The sequence below is a fragment of the Paroedura picta genome, chromosome 8 (genome assembly GCF_049243985.1).
Source record: "Paroedura picta isolate Pp20150507F chromosome 8, Ppicta_v3.0, whole genome shotgun sequence".
In the NCBI taxonomy this organism is placed as follows: Eukaryota; Metazoa; Chordata; class Lepidosauria; order Squamata; family Gekkonidae; genus Paroedura; species Paroedura picta.
Window position 1 is genome coordinate 3156692 of NC_135376.1, and position 14487 is coordinate 3171178.

Below are 14487 nucleotides of genomic sequence, written 5' to 3' on the forward strand. Positions count from 1 at the left end.
AACAGCAGCAAGCAATGCATCCTTCCAACTTAGCCCAAGCCAGAAGATGGCCCCATTACTGTGATATGATCAGTCGGGGCACTTGGATCCATGCCATGGGATTGTTGAGACCAAACTACTGTAATGTCCTATTTAGCTATTGTACTTTGGTTGCATCATGATAAGACAAAGGCAATGGTGAAAGGTAGACCCAACAAGAGATGGATTAAAGCAATGGAACCATGGCCCTCTAGGCCGCTAACAATAGGACTTTTTCAGATGCTGGGGAGTTCCTTTCTGAACCCTGTGAGTTCTAGACCTCCAAGTGGAGCCTGGGGATCCCCTGGAATGGCAGCTTCTCTCCAGCCTACAAAGATCAGTTTTCCTGGAGAAGGATGGATGCGTGGGAGGGCAGACTCTATAGCGCAGTGGTCCCCAACCTTTCTGAGGTTGGGGACCGGCAGGGCATTGGGGCGCAGCCCGCACGCGGGCCACGCCCACGCATCGGCCGCGCCCACACATCGGGCCGCGCCCGCGAGCTGCACCCACACGGGCGCGGCCCCGATTCCTTCTCCCCGCCTTCCCGCAGTAAGAAGCTTCCCGGGCCGCAAGCTTGCGGCCTGGGAAGTATTTTACTGCGGGGGGGCGGGGAGAGGGAGCCGCGGCCCGGCACCGGGCCGCAGCCCGCAGGTTGGGGACCACTGCTATAGCGTATCCCAATGAGGCCCCAAATCTCTAGGCATTTCCAAAGCTGGACCTTCCCCCTCCCCGTCAGTCCCTTGCTGGTGTGACCTGGGGTAACTCTGCATCCCTCAAGTGAGTCCCCAGGGCAAGAGGATGCAAATTAGTAATGTATTAGTAGAATGTTAGAAATATTAATATAGACAAATATATTAGGTAAAGCACAAAACTCTAAAACAAGCAACTGAAAACAAGGAGAATTGCTTATACCTCGCTTTCTGGTACCTGAAGAAGTCTCAGAGTGACTTACAATCGCCTTCCCTTCCTCTCCCCTCAACAGGCACCCTGTGAGGTTGGTGGGGCTGAGAGAGCTCGAAGAGAACTGCTATGCAAGAACTGGGACTAGCCCAAGGTCACCCAGCTTGCTGAGTGTGGAATCAAAGCCTCCTCTCCAGATTAGAACCGCTCTGAACTACGATTCCACTACAAGCTAGCTTACTACCTAACATTTTGAGAAAATAGTATTAGGTAGCATGGTCTTACCTTTTCACCATTGTAGGGCACAGTTTAAGTGTCCTTTCTATTTAGGCATACACATCCAAAAATCCAAGCTAGCCTGCATCTTCATAGAATCATAGAGTTGGAAGGGGCCATACAGGCCATCTAGTCCAACCCCCTGCTCAACGCAGGATCAGCCCAAAGCATCCTAGATCTTATTTATTCCCAAATTAATTCTAGCTTTTGTCCTACTTGATTCAGGTGACATCAATGATGCAAGTTAGGAACTTAAAGGTGAGCTGCAGATTAAAAAAATAAAATCCAAATGTTATAACTATGTGCTCAAAACAGAAGTTAAAAACATTGATAAAATTTCAGTTGTATCTACTGTGTCATACAGCAAGTGCAGAATGATTAACACACATAAGGCCCAAGAACCAGATGCGTTTTGACCCCTAAGGGGGTCTTCCCTGTGGTAAAACAAGTTTAAAAGCACTTGCACAGTATAGAAATATACATTAGGGCTTGCTAGGTGGTTTAAAAATAATCCTGAAATCATAAAATATGAACATTCATGAGAAATGTTTTACATCTTTTAAACATATATTTATTTAGTATATTTATAGACCGCCCTCCCATTGCGGCTCAGGGCAGTTTACATGGAACATGGAAGAACATAAGAACAACGACAACATAGTTCAATATTAACGTCAAATAATAACCACGGCAGTAATGGTGGAATCAATAACAGCCTAATAACTAATGGTAACACCATTGACATGTTAACTGTGATCCATAAGTTGGTCAGTTCAGGATTGCCCTATGGTGGTCTTGAAGGGCTTGTCAGTCTGGGGGCCCAGTAAATGCTACTGATTCAGTTGATCTCAGCCTGGGGCTTGGTGGAAGAGCTCCACTTTGCAGGCCCTGCGGAACTGCATTCGCTCTGGCAGAGCTCGGAACTGTGCTGAAAGCTCATTCTACCAGGCGGGGGGCCAAGACAGAGAACTGACCCTTGTTGAGGTCAGCCGTGCTTCCTTGGGGCCAGGGGTCACCAGCCAGTTGGAATATATTATTAATATATTTATTATAATCATCAGCTATCATCCTCAGCTAATATAAATAAAAGTGTGGGTGAGTAGAATGTGAAGCTCCAGCTAATATGTATTGTGTATAAGAATGCCTGATAGGGAGCCCACGATGTGAAATATCGTTCAAAAGCCACCAGTCTGCAAAACAGGCGATGTTGAAGCAATCAGACAACACTCACAATGGAGCCCTCCGGGAAACAACCGTACCTTTCTCACTCTCCCCCTCCCAAACACGCTGGTTCTCACCTCACCGATTCTCCCATCCTTTACCTTGGCCTTGAAGGTGGTAAGAGAGCTGTAGGCAGCCACACCCCAATTAGGAACACCTGCAAGCTGTAACTAACTCAATATCACACACATTTATTTATAACTAGTAATTAAGCCCGCTGTAAAAAAAATACAGCAGTGCTGGCCGGGCGGCTGGGAAGGGCTGCCCCCCCCGAACTGCCCCCCAGGCTGAAGCTGTTCCCAGGTGGCCGGGAGCATGATCGCCACCTCGGGCTCCTGGGCGCCTGGGAAGGGCTGTCTCCCTACCTCCCCAGGCTAAAGCCTTCCCAGGTGCCGGGGAGCGTGGTCGCCAGCTTGGAGAGGCGGTGATCGCGCTCCCCCGTGCCTGGGAAGGCTTTTTCCTCCCCCCCCCCAGACGAAAGGCCTTCCCAGGCGCCGGAGAGCACTGCACGACACCTGGGAAGGCTACGGGGGGCTGCAGGCCTACCTACCCTCTCGGCGGTCAACAGAGGAAGGGCGAAGCTTCGCAGCTCCCAACTGGTCCGTGCTGGGGCAAGGAGGCAATCAGCAGCCGCGCTGTGCATGGCTGGTGATTGGCGCTTTTGGGCTGGACTGACAAGCGGAGGGCCCAATCGGGAAGCGCGAAGGGCCCTCTGCTTGTCAGTCCAGGGGAAGGGGCCAATGGGCACCCTTCCTCATCCCGGACAGGGCCTGCCCTCAGGGCCCTTACTGCTTTATTTTATCTGCTCCGCAGGAGCGGTTAAAGATGCTCCACAGATTAGATTATTAAAGATTATTATATTTATTAACCACCCTATCTCGTGAAATTCAGGGGTATACAGAAGTAAAACACATAAATAAAACTAGTTTTAAAATATAAATGTAAGGAACTACATTAAATTATAATATTAAAACAGATTAAACAATTGCCTGTTCTGCTATCATGGGAGAGAGAAAGAGAGAGAGAGAGAAGGACCCGTAAAGATGGCTCATTGGGATTGGTTGGTGGGTTGTGAGTGTCCTGCATAGTGCAGGGGGTTGGACTAGATGACCCAGGAGGTCCCTTCCAACTCTATTCTATGATTCTATGACATATGGCTACCTCCAGACAGCCGCAAACGCGTCCTTAGTACTTAAAGTCAATGTCACTTCAGCAGTTCACATGGTGGCAGGAAGTGATGCCAAGTCACAGCTCTCATGGCGAGCTCGTTGGGTCTTCAAGGCAAGAGGTATTCAGTGATGGTTTGCCCTTGCCTCCCTCTGCGTCACGACCCTGATGTTCCTAGCAGGTCTCCCAGCCAAATGGGGGCCAGGGTCAACCCTGCTTAGCTTCCAGGGTCAAGCTAACCTGGATTGTCCACCTCAGGGTGCAGTTTGCACAGCTGGCTGCTATTAAAAACTCAACATTGGATTCAGTGGGCCCTTGGACAATTCGTTTTTTGCAGATGCACCCACTCTCTCTTTGCTGGAAAGCGTTCCACTAGGTGGCAAGAGAGAGCTAATTTCCTGTACTTGAGAGGGGCGGGTGGCTAGTTGAAGGAGAAGGTGGAATTCATATTACTAATCACAAAGTGATCAAAGTCTGCACAATATTTTGCAGAATTTGAAACATTTTTTAGAAACAAAACAAACGGAGCTCTCTTTTGACTCTTCTGCATGCCAGCAAGTTAGATTCAGGTGTTGGCCTGAAGCAGCAAAACAAAAGACCAACAAAGCAGAAAAAAAGAAGATATGGGGTATTGGACGCCACTTTGATGAAGTCTCAGAGTGGCTTCCATTCGCCTTCCCTTTCCTCTCCCCACAACAGACACCCTGTGAGGGAGGGGAGGCTGAGGGAGCCCTGAGATTACTGAAGAAGAAGAAGAAGAGTTGGTTCTTTTTTGCCACTTTTCTCTACCTGAAGGAGTCTCAAAGAGGCTTCCAATTGCCTTCCCCTTCCTCTCCCCACAACAGACACCCTGTGAGGGAGGTGGGGCTTAGAGAGCTCTGATAGAACTGAGACTGGCACAAGGACACCCAGCTGGCTGCCTATGGTAGAGGAGTGGGGAATTGAACCCAGTTCTCTAGATTAGAAGCCAGATACACCAAGCTGGCTCTTGAAAACTTATACCCAGAATACAACTTTGTTGGGTTTTAAAAGTGTCAAACTTTGTTCAAGAGGCAGATGTGTGAGCCCATTGAGTATTTGGATTGAGAAAACTATATTTAGAACCATAGAGTTGGATGGGGTCCTACAGGCCATCTAGTCCCACCCCTTGCTCAAGGCAGGATCAGCCTCAAACATCCAGCTGCTCCTTGAAGACTGCCAGTGAGGGGGAGCTCCCCAACCTCTTAGGCAGCCCATTCCACTGCTGAACTGCTAGGACTGTGACAAATTTCTTTCTGATATCTAGCCAATATTCTCCATGTAGTTTAAACCCATTACTGTGGGTCCCCTCCTCTGCTGCCAACATAAACTGCTCCCTGCTCTCCTCCAAGGGACAGCCTTTCAGATACTTCAAGAGAGCCATCCTGACCCCCCTCAACCTCCTCCAGGCTGAACATTCCCAAGTCCCTCGGCCTTGGTGAACTTTTTGATTGTAGCAGCCAGAATGATAATCGCCACTAACTGGGAAAACGCAGACAATATTTCATTAGATAATTGGCAAAAGAAAATAAGGCAGTTTATGATTTTGGAAAAATTAACAAATAACATTAAAGTAATTCAAGGGGAGAAAAGAATGAAGATTTCAGTACAATTTGGATTGATTTGGCAAATTACCTAAAGAAATTTTCAGACTAAGCTATTTTGACTAATACTGTAACTTGAGACTTGAATTAAGATTAATGGATAAAATGTAATAGATGAAATGGACATTGTCTACAGGATTCAAAAGTCTGATGAAGCTACAGAGTTGGGTTGGGGTTTTGTTTTGTTGGAGATTGTCTGTTGATTGTGTGTAATTTAATAAAAATAAATAATAAAAGAACACTCTTTCATTAGGGTCAGTATTGCCAACTCAGGCTGGCAGGGGCTCTTCAGAGTCTCAGGCAGATATCTCTCCAATCACCTACTGCCAGATAACTGAGGATAGTCCATAAAGATGTCGAAACAAGCTCCTAGGTTTATATCCATTTTCGTATATGTACTTCTTCAGTGACCCTCTGTCAATTTTTATACTGCTTGTTCAACATCCAAATAGTTTTGAAATGAGAATAATCTTTGACAAACGAATATGTAATCAATTTAAATGTCACCCAGATTACACTACAGTGAACTGGATATTAACAGGCCTAGCAGAAAGAATATTTGGAAAAAGAATATACTTAGTTTTCATTAATACATTTGCCATTGTTAGCTTGATATGTTTCTTCTTGATTGGCTTTCATGGCTGCCAGGTCTTCTTGTTCTTAGATAAACTGGAGATGTCAGGAATTGAACTTGGTACCTTCTGCATGCCTAGCGGATGCACTACCACAGAGCCACGGCCCTCCATAACATGAATGCATGAAGCTGCCTTATACTGAATCTGACCACTGGTCTGTCCAGGTTACTATTGTCAACTCAGACCAGCAGCCGCTCTCCAGGGTCTCAGGCAGAAGCCTTTCCCATCACCTCCTGCCCGGTCCAGCCCATTGGGGATGAGGGGGACTGAATCAGCCACCTTCTGCATGCCACGTGGATGCTCTGCCACTGAGCCACGAGACCTCTCATTTCCCGTTTCCATCCACCTTCTTGAACAACTAACGATGGTCACTCATCACCTGAAGACAATAGTGGCACTGTAGAAATTAGGAGGTTGGACTAGATGACCCAGGAAGTCCCTTCTATCTCTTCTTCTTCTTCTTCTTCTTCTTCTTCTTCTTCTTCTTCTTCTTCTTCTTCTTCTTCTTCTTCTTCTTGGTAGCACTTTAAAAAACAGGTTTTGGCCCTTACTGAAGCAAAAGATGGATGTTTCTGTCAAGCCCCTTTTATTGCTCTTTAGGAGATGTGGGACATGATATAACGCAGGCAGCGGGACCAGGGCTGAAATGCTCACCTGGCATTTTGTGGGGAAAAACAGTCGTCTCTACAGAGGAAATAAGTCTCTTTATTATTGATTCCCGTCATTTACATTTTAAAGATGGTCTCGTTTTTCTTCTCCCCGAAAGGCCCAAGACGGCTAATGAGAAGGTTGGAACAAATGTCCAACCACAAATCGTTCAAAAGATTACAAACTGAACACACAACGAATAGTGATAGAAGCACGGTCTGGTGAAAGCGCCTAGTAAAATAGAATCCTAGAGTGGGAAGGGTCCATGAAGGCCATCTAGTCCCACCCCCTGCTCAGTGCAGGATCAGCATCCAGGAGAAGGATCTGTCCAGCCGCTGCTTGGAGACGGCCAGTGAGGGGGAGCTCCCCACCTCCTTAGGCAGCCCCTTCCATTGCTGAACTGGACTCCTAGAATCCTAGAGTGGGAAGGGGCCATCCAGGCCATCTAGTCCCACCCCCTGCTCAGTGCAGGATCAGCCTCCAGCATCCAGGAGAAGGATCTGTCCAGCCGCTGCTTGAAGATGGCCAGTGAGGGGGAGCTCCCCACCTCCTTAGGCAGCCCCTTCCATTGCTGAACTAGACTCCTAGAATCCTAGAGTGGGAAGGGGCCATGAAGGCCATCTAGTCCCACCCCCTGCTCAGTGCAGGATCAGCATCCAGGAGAAGGATCTGTCCAGCCGCTGCTTGGAGACGGCCAGTGAGGGGGAGCTCCCCACCTCCTTAGGCAGCCCATTCCACTGCTGAACTGGACTCCTAGAATCCTAGAGTGGGAAGGGGCCATCCAGGCCATCTAGTCCCACCCCCTGCTCAGTGCAGGATCAGCCTCCAGCATCCAGGAGAAGGATCTGTCCAGCCGCTGCTTGAAGATGGCCAGTGAGGGGGAACTCCCCACCTCCTTAGGCAGCCCCTTCCATTGCTGAACTAGACTCCTAGAATCCTAGAGTGGGAAGGGGCCATGAAGGCCATCTAGTCCCACCCCCTGCTCAGTGCAGGATCAGCATCCAGGAGAAGGATCTGTCCAGCCGCTGCTTGGAGACGGCTAGTGAGGGGGAGCTCCCCACCTCCTTAGGCAGCCCATTCCACTGCTGAACTGGACTCCTAGAATCCTAGAGTGGGAAGGGGCCATCCAGGCCATCTAGTCCCACCCCCTGCTCAGTGCAGGATCAGCCTCCAGCATCCAGGAGAAGGATCTGTCCAGCCGCTGCTTGAAGACGGCCAGTGAGGGGGAGCTCCCCACCTCCTTAGGCAGCCCCTTCCATTGCTGAACTAGACTCCTAGAATCCTAGAGTGGGAAGGGGCCATGCAGGCCATCTAGTCCCACCCCCTGCTCAGTGCAGGATCAGCCTCCAGCATCCAGGAGAAGGATCTGTCCAGCCGCTGCTTGGAGACGGCCAGTGAGGGGGAGATCCCCACCTCCTGAGGAAGCCCCTTCCATGGCCGAACTAGACTCATAGAATCCTAAAATCAGAGTCCAGTAGCACCTTAAGACCAACACATGCAGGGAGTTCTTAGTCTGACGAAGAGTGCTTGCACTCGAAAGCTCATGCCTTGAATAAATCTTTTTTTGGTCTTAAAGGTGCCTGACTGGACTCTGATTTTATTGTGCTACTTCAGACCCACACGGCTACTCATTTGAAGCATAAAATCCTAGAGTGGGAAGGAACTGTGGCTCAATTGTGGAGTATTTGCTTGGCATGCAGAAAGTTGCACCAACAAATGGGAATTGTAGTCCATGGACACCTGGAGAGCCACCGTCTGCCCACGCCTGCAATAGAGGGAACCAGCCAGATTCTATCCTTGATCGGACTAACTGCAGTAGGGGGAGCCAGCCAGCCAGCTACAGGGGTGAGCTCCAAGCATCACTTAATATGGACTCATAGGTCCAAGGGTTTGACACCGGGGCTTTCTTGATCGCCAAATTAACCTTCCCTGATCCTTCTCCGCTTTAAGGGAATACAAATTGGCAGCTTCGCTGCTTCCACCTGCCCTTTGCTTCCCCAGGGAGAGAGCTGCACGTGGAACGGGAATCTGAGCCGTGCCTCAGACTACACCTGCCTGGTATTCTCATTCCGTCGCCAAACCTTTTTTAAAATCACAACACTGGAGAGGACTGCTGATTTGGGCAAGGAGTGCACAGACCGCAAATCCATCAGGCGTTGTGGACATCTCTCCCACGGCGGTGCCAGGGGAACATCTGCAACACCTGGACAGGTAGGAACCTGCGGAATTGTTGTTCTCAGGGGTAATCAAACAGCGGCCCTCCAGATGTCCATGGACTACAATTCCCATGAGCCCCCTGCCAGCGTTCGCTGGCAGGGGCTCATGGGAAATGTAGTCCATGGACATCTGGAGGGCCACTGTTTGACTACCCCTGTGACCTGAGCAAGTCTGCATGGCAAATGTCAATCTCCCCACTGGCCAGAGTGCTCATTTGCATGACAAATTCCTGTTTCATGGTGACAATCCACACACTTTCCTGTTACCCGAGCTGCCGGTTTTATCTTCCGTGCTGCCCAGGGCCACCTTACAGCACAGCTTTCCTCTGGGAGACCGTGTCTGTGCGCGTGTGCGTGCTTGCGTCTTTCTGCTGTTTGCAGTTTCGGCTATAAACCTCTCGGCCAATTGAATGCGACATGGACAATGTGGGTGCTCGTTCCAAAGGCTTGTGCCACAATAAATGTAAGTTGTCCAAAGGCAGTATGCCCATCCATCTGGTCAGCACATGTCTTCTACTCGTCTGGAGCGACGCTTAAACTCCTCTTCCGCAGGGACAGTCGCCTCCTAGCAACACATTTTGACGTTCCCAGCAGCGTGGCAGGCACACCTGTCAGGTCTTCGTGCCCTCCTTTCCCCGTTCGGCCCTCGCTAGTTGTTGGGTGGGGCCGTGGCTCAATGGCAGAGAATCTTCTCAGCTTACGGAAGGTCCCAGGTTCAATCCCAGGTATCTCCGGTTATAAAGACCTCCTCCTGAGATCCTGGAGAGCGGCTTCACGCTAAGTAAGTAAATAAATAACATTCTTGGCATCTCCGGTTAAAAAGATCAGGTAACAGGTGATGGGAAAGACTGAAGAGCGTCTGCCGGGCTTGAGTTGACTGATTCACTGGTGGGGCACGAGGGGGTTGGGTTGCATTTCCAGGTTGGGACCTCAGAGGAGGGCAAGGCCATGGAGTCCACCGTCTCATTTTCTCCAGGGAAACTGATGGACCAACCTTCCCTTGCTGGCAGAATTTAAATTTGGAAGGGGGGGGGGGCGAAGCACCAAAAGAATACACAGTTTTATTAGGAAGAGAAACAGTGTTTGTAAGGAAAGAGAGTCTTACAGTCTCACTGTCTCTGACCTAAGATTCCATCTGTTCAGGAGGCAAGCAGGGAGGAAGTGAGTTCGAAGGAGCAGGAAGTCTCCAGCTGAGCCAATCAGGGCACAGGAGGAAAAAAAAAATACCAGGAAGTTCCTTATCTGAATATGCAAACTGTACATCTCTGATGCCTCCTCTAGGATATTCTTCATATTGCTTTGGAAATCAGGCACAGAAGAGATCTTGCAGATACGAACAAATCTCACCCCGCGTTGTCTCAGCTCAGCTGTGGTGTCCAGAAGACCTCCCCCCTCCCCCTTTCTCCCACACCCCCTAAAGCCACCTAAAAGACAAGTTTTACTGAACCCCCAAGATGAGCTTGGATCTGTTGGCTTCCAACCAAGCTTTGAGCATGAACAGACCAAGGTGGGACTGAATCTTGGCTTGGGGGTGTCTTTACGAAGCCACCTGGGAAGATTGAAGAAACGCAGATGGCAGGGAAAGCCGTCAAAGCGTTGAGCGAGCCTCTTTCCACGCACATCCCAAAACGTCACACGTGAAGAACACTCCCTAAAATTGCTGGATTCCTCCCAGACACACCACCAAGAGCACATTTAGGGATGGGTGTCAGCCGCATTTGGGCGCTTCGTTTGGGTTTGTGGTTCGTGGCCGAACTGCAAAACCGATACGAACCAGAAGATCGGTTCGCGAACCAAGCTGGTTGGTAACAGTTTGTAACCCCTCCTTTCTGCTCCCCTCTAGCTGGCTACATGTGGACCAGTGGGGAATCAAGCTCCGTGCTCCAGATTAGAGGCATTGGCTCTTAACAGCTACACCGAGCTGGCTCTGAGCCAGTCCCTCTTTCCTAGTTCCTCCTTCCAGAACTTCTCCCGCAGACTTGGGAGTGGTGGTGGTGGGAATTCTCACATTACGTGAGAAACAAGGAGTCCTGTTCTTCAGCAGCCTCTCTGCTGTTGGGGGGTGGTTCAGGAAGATGCTTCTTCACTGCCCTCCCACCCCGCGTTGTTGTGACAGATTAAAGCACGAGTAAGATCTCTGGAAATCTGTGGGGTGGGTCAATGTGCACAGGTGCAGGCTGCAAGGAAAAATCTCCGGGAATGACATAGTCTATATGAGGGGTAGTCAAACTGCGGCCCACCAGATGTCAATGGACTACAATTCCCATGAGCCCCTGCTGGCAGGGGCTCATGGGAATTGTAGTCCATGGACATCTGGTGGGCCGCAGTTTGACTACCCCTGGATATGCTAAAATTAATTTCTTTTGAGTTGCACTTTCAGTTTTCCATAAGGTTTTGGAACAATCAGATATGGTCTGCTTTCTCCTCTTCATCCTTTAGGGCACCCATTCTCAACAGGGGCCATGGACTGAAAAATGTGAGAAGGGGAGCCCAGAGGGCTTATGGGGGGCCTGGACAACTGCAGCAATGAAATACCCATTTCTGTCACGTTCTGCCAAGTTCAGCCTTTGTCAAGGGAGAGAGAAAGAAACCATGTAATCCATTCCTTTGTGCGTCCTCGAATTAATGCATTCAAGTGAAAAAAAAGATGAAAGTGTATGTTTCTCTCAGTCGAACGTTCCAGAATTCTATTTTGCATTTACATAAGGCAGACTTTTGCAGACAGGGTTTCGTGAAACCCTGGGGTTTCTTCAGGGCCCTGGAAAGGTTTCCTGAATGAGTCGGAGTTCATTAATTTTTAAAAAATTGTTAAACATTTATCAGGGTGATATGGACCACATATGGCCCAATGGCCAATGATGGGCCTGGAGGGGGTGGGGAGAGGTGGGGCCCCGGGTGGGCATGTCCACAGCTCTGCTTCCCAACCACATTCTGCGTGATCGTGACATTTCTGGGGTTTCTCAAAGCCTGAAGAATGTTTCAAGGGTTATTCAACAGTAAAAAAGTTGAGAAAGACTGATATGGCAACTTATGTTGGATATAGTTAGGACAGTTCCGCACCCGATAAATATAGTGAAATGCTTACCTTATGAAGACGCCATATTTTTGGTGTTTTGCGTGACATCGCCAACCTCCCACATCCATCCAGCAAACCTGAAGCAACATATGCCATTTTAAAATGCTAGTTGGGGAACTGCATAAAGTAGATTCCCCAACCTAAGGAGTGTGAGCTACAGGAGAGCAACCAGCAGGCCATATGCTAAAGAAATGTATGGAGGCGAAGAAGCGCTATCTCCCTTCTCCCGAGGATGTTTTTTTTCTCTTAGAGCAACGAATAGGTTGTGCAGGGAAAGCCAAAAAGTATTTTCCCCAAAAGCAGTCACAGAAAACATACCTCTCTAAAGTCCCCCCCATCAGGAATGAGATTAATTTTTTAAAGATTCCAGACTTATGATTCCATAATAATCCAGTTAAAAAGCACTATGCATCTATGATTACATACATAAGTGTTTCAACGGAGAAGTTTTACTTTAAAAACAATTAGCAGCATTGCAGGCCCCTTAAAACATTGCGAAACAGGATTGGCTGCCTGGCTTGATTGACAGGCGAAAGAGAATCGCGTGTAAAACACATTGCTCTCTTCCGCCATTTCAAGCAGACATTCAGAGTGCTAGGAAGCGCAAAAAGGCGGCAGAAGAAAGCAAAAGAGCCAGAAGGTGAGGAATGGCCAGAGGTGCAATAATTTTTAGTACTACGCCATTTCGCTGGCATAACGCTATTTTTTTAAATGTGCGGAAATGCTCTTAGTTCTCTCTTAGCTTAGCCCTTTTTAAGCCTCGCTTATTGTGCAAGCCACCGGCCTACCGCAGGGGGCCCTGGAACCTGAGAGCTCCCAAAAGGGCTGTAGCCAAAACAAAACAAAAAGGTTGTGAATAGCTGCTTTAAAGTATGGGAGTTCCATTCTCTCTCCGTTTCACTTTTGACTCACAAGTTGTTCCTGTACAGTCTCTGCTGATGGCTCCATTGCCTGTTTGGGCAGAAATTCCCCCCCCCCCCGAAAACTGCTGAATGCTCTCATTGCTTCAGTGGGCTTTACTAATGACACTCTGTCGTGCCTTTTCCTCTTCGCTCTCCTAGCTAATTTTCGCAGCTCTTGCCGATATTTCTGTGCAGATGTCGGATCATTATCTGAAACCGTCTGTGCAAGAGACAGCATTCATTCTGCTTCCTCTAGACCTGCAACTCTCTCTCTCTTTCTCCGCTGGCAGCCTCAGCTTTCCGGGAAAATCACCAGCGTGGGCATTTATCTTGGCTCCCTCTCTTTCGTTCTGCTCCCCCGTTATTGCTTCAGTTAAGGGTTTGTCATTTTCCCACCCTCTTAATAAGGTTTCCAAAATTCGTCTTTTTTAATATCTGGCTCTATTAAAACTATTCAGAATCTGGTGCTGCCTATTATAATGTGGTTTCCTTTCCTTTTTTTTTTTCTTTTTAGCTTATCAGTGCTTCTTCCCATCATCTTATCACTGGTCTCTGCTGAATTTCTCTCTCCTTGCCGCTTTAATCACATTGCCCGGGCTTTGCGTGACTCCTTTGTTGTCTCCCGTTATTGTTTGATTTTGAGTAAACTGCCTCTCCTCACCTTCAAGTCTTTTCAAGGTCTTTGCGAGGGACCTGCCCGTGCTGCTTTCTCTTTCCGTTCTTCTCCCGGCCTCTGCTCGCTAAGCGCTAATCTTCTTATTCAACTCGCCTTGGGCGATTTCAAGCGGAGCTCTCTCATGTGTGGAATGCGCTCTGTTTAGGTATTCTGCTGGTTCCCGTAAGGAATCATTAAAAACTCATCCGTTCTCTCGCATTATAGTGGTAACTTTTCAATGCCTTTCCTACTTGTAGGTTCTTGCGATATAAATTGAGGACGTTGTTGGTTTTGGGGAGTGTCGGTGTGCAGGGTTTCCTTTGCTTTTTATTAATTAATTTTAAGTTTTCTTTTTCTTTTGCTCTTGCTGTTTTTGAATGGGTAGCCTGCTGATGGGGAACATCAGAAGAGCCCTACTGGATCAGGCCAGTGGTCCATCTAGTCCAGCCTCCTGCCTCACACGAGGGCCAGCCAGTTCCTCTGGACGACCAATAACAGGGCCTAAAGGTCAAGGCCTTCATAAGAACACAAGGAGGAGGTTTTTATGCCCTGCTTTTCACTGCCCGAAGAAGCCTGACAATCACCTTTCCTCTCTCTCTCCCCAAAACAGACACCTGTGAGGGAGGTGGGGCTGAGAGAGCTCTGACAGGACTGCTGTGTGAGAACAGCACTATCAGGACACTGAGTAGCCCAAGATCCCCCAGTCGGTGGCATGTGGAGAAGTGGGGAATCAAGCCTGGCTCACCAGATTAGAAGCTGGTGCTCTTAACCCCTACACCAAGGAAAGGGACACGGGAGGCAGACCCCAAGGCGGGCAGAGTTTGGGATGCCACCCTGCAGGTGGGACCTGGGAATCCCCCAGATTTATGGCTCAGTTCCCCTGGAGAAATCCCCACAAGTTTTCCAACTGGTATCCCAGCCCCTCCATCCCCTGCCGGGGACCAGGGGGGACCCGGCAACCCTAGCATTTGGGGAGGGGAGGGACCTCAGTGTGGTACAATGCCATAAACGTCACCCTCCAAAGCAGCTATTTTCTCTAGTGGGAACTCATATCTATAGCCTGGGGACCTGCTATGATTCTAGGGAATCTCCAGGCCTTACCTGGTGGTTGGCGACCCGTGGAGTGAGCTTCCAGTGCCTAGGCCTCATGC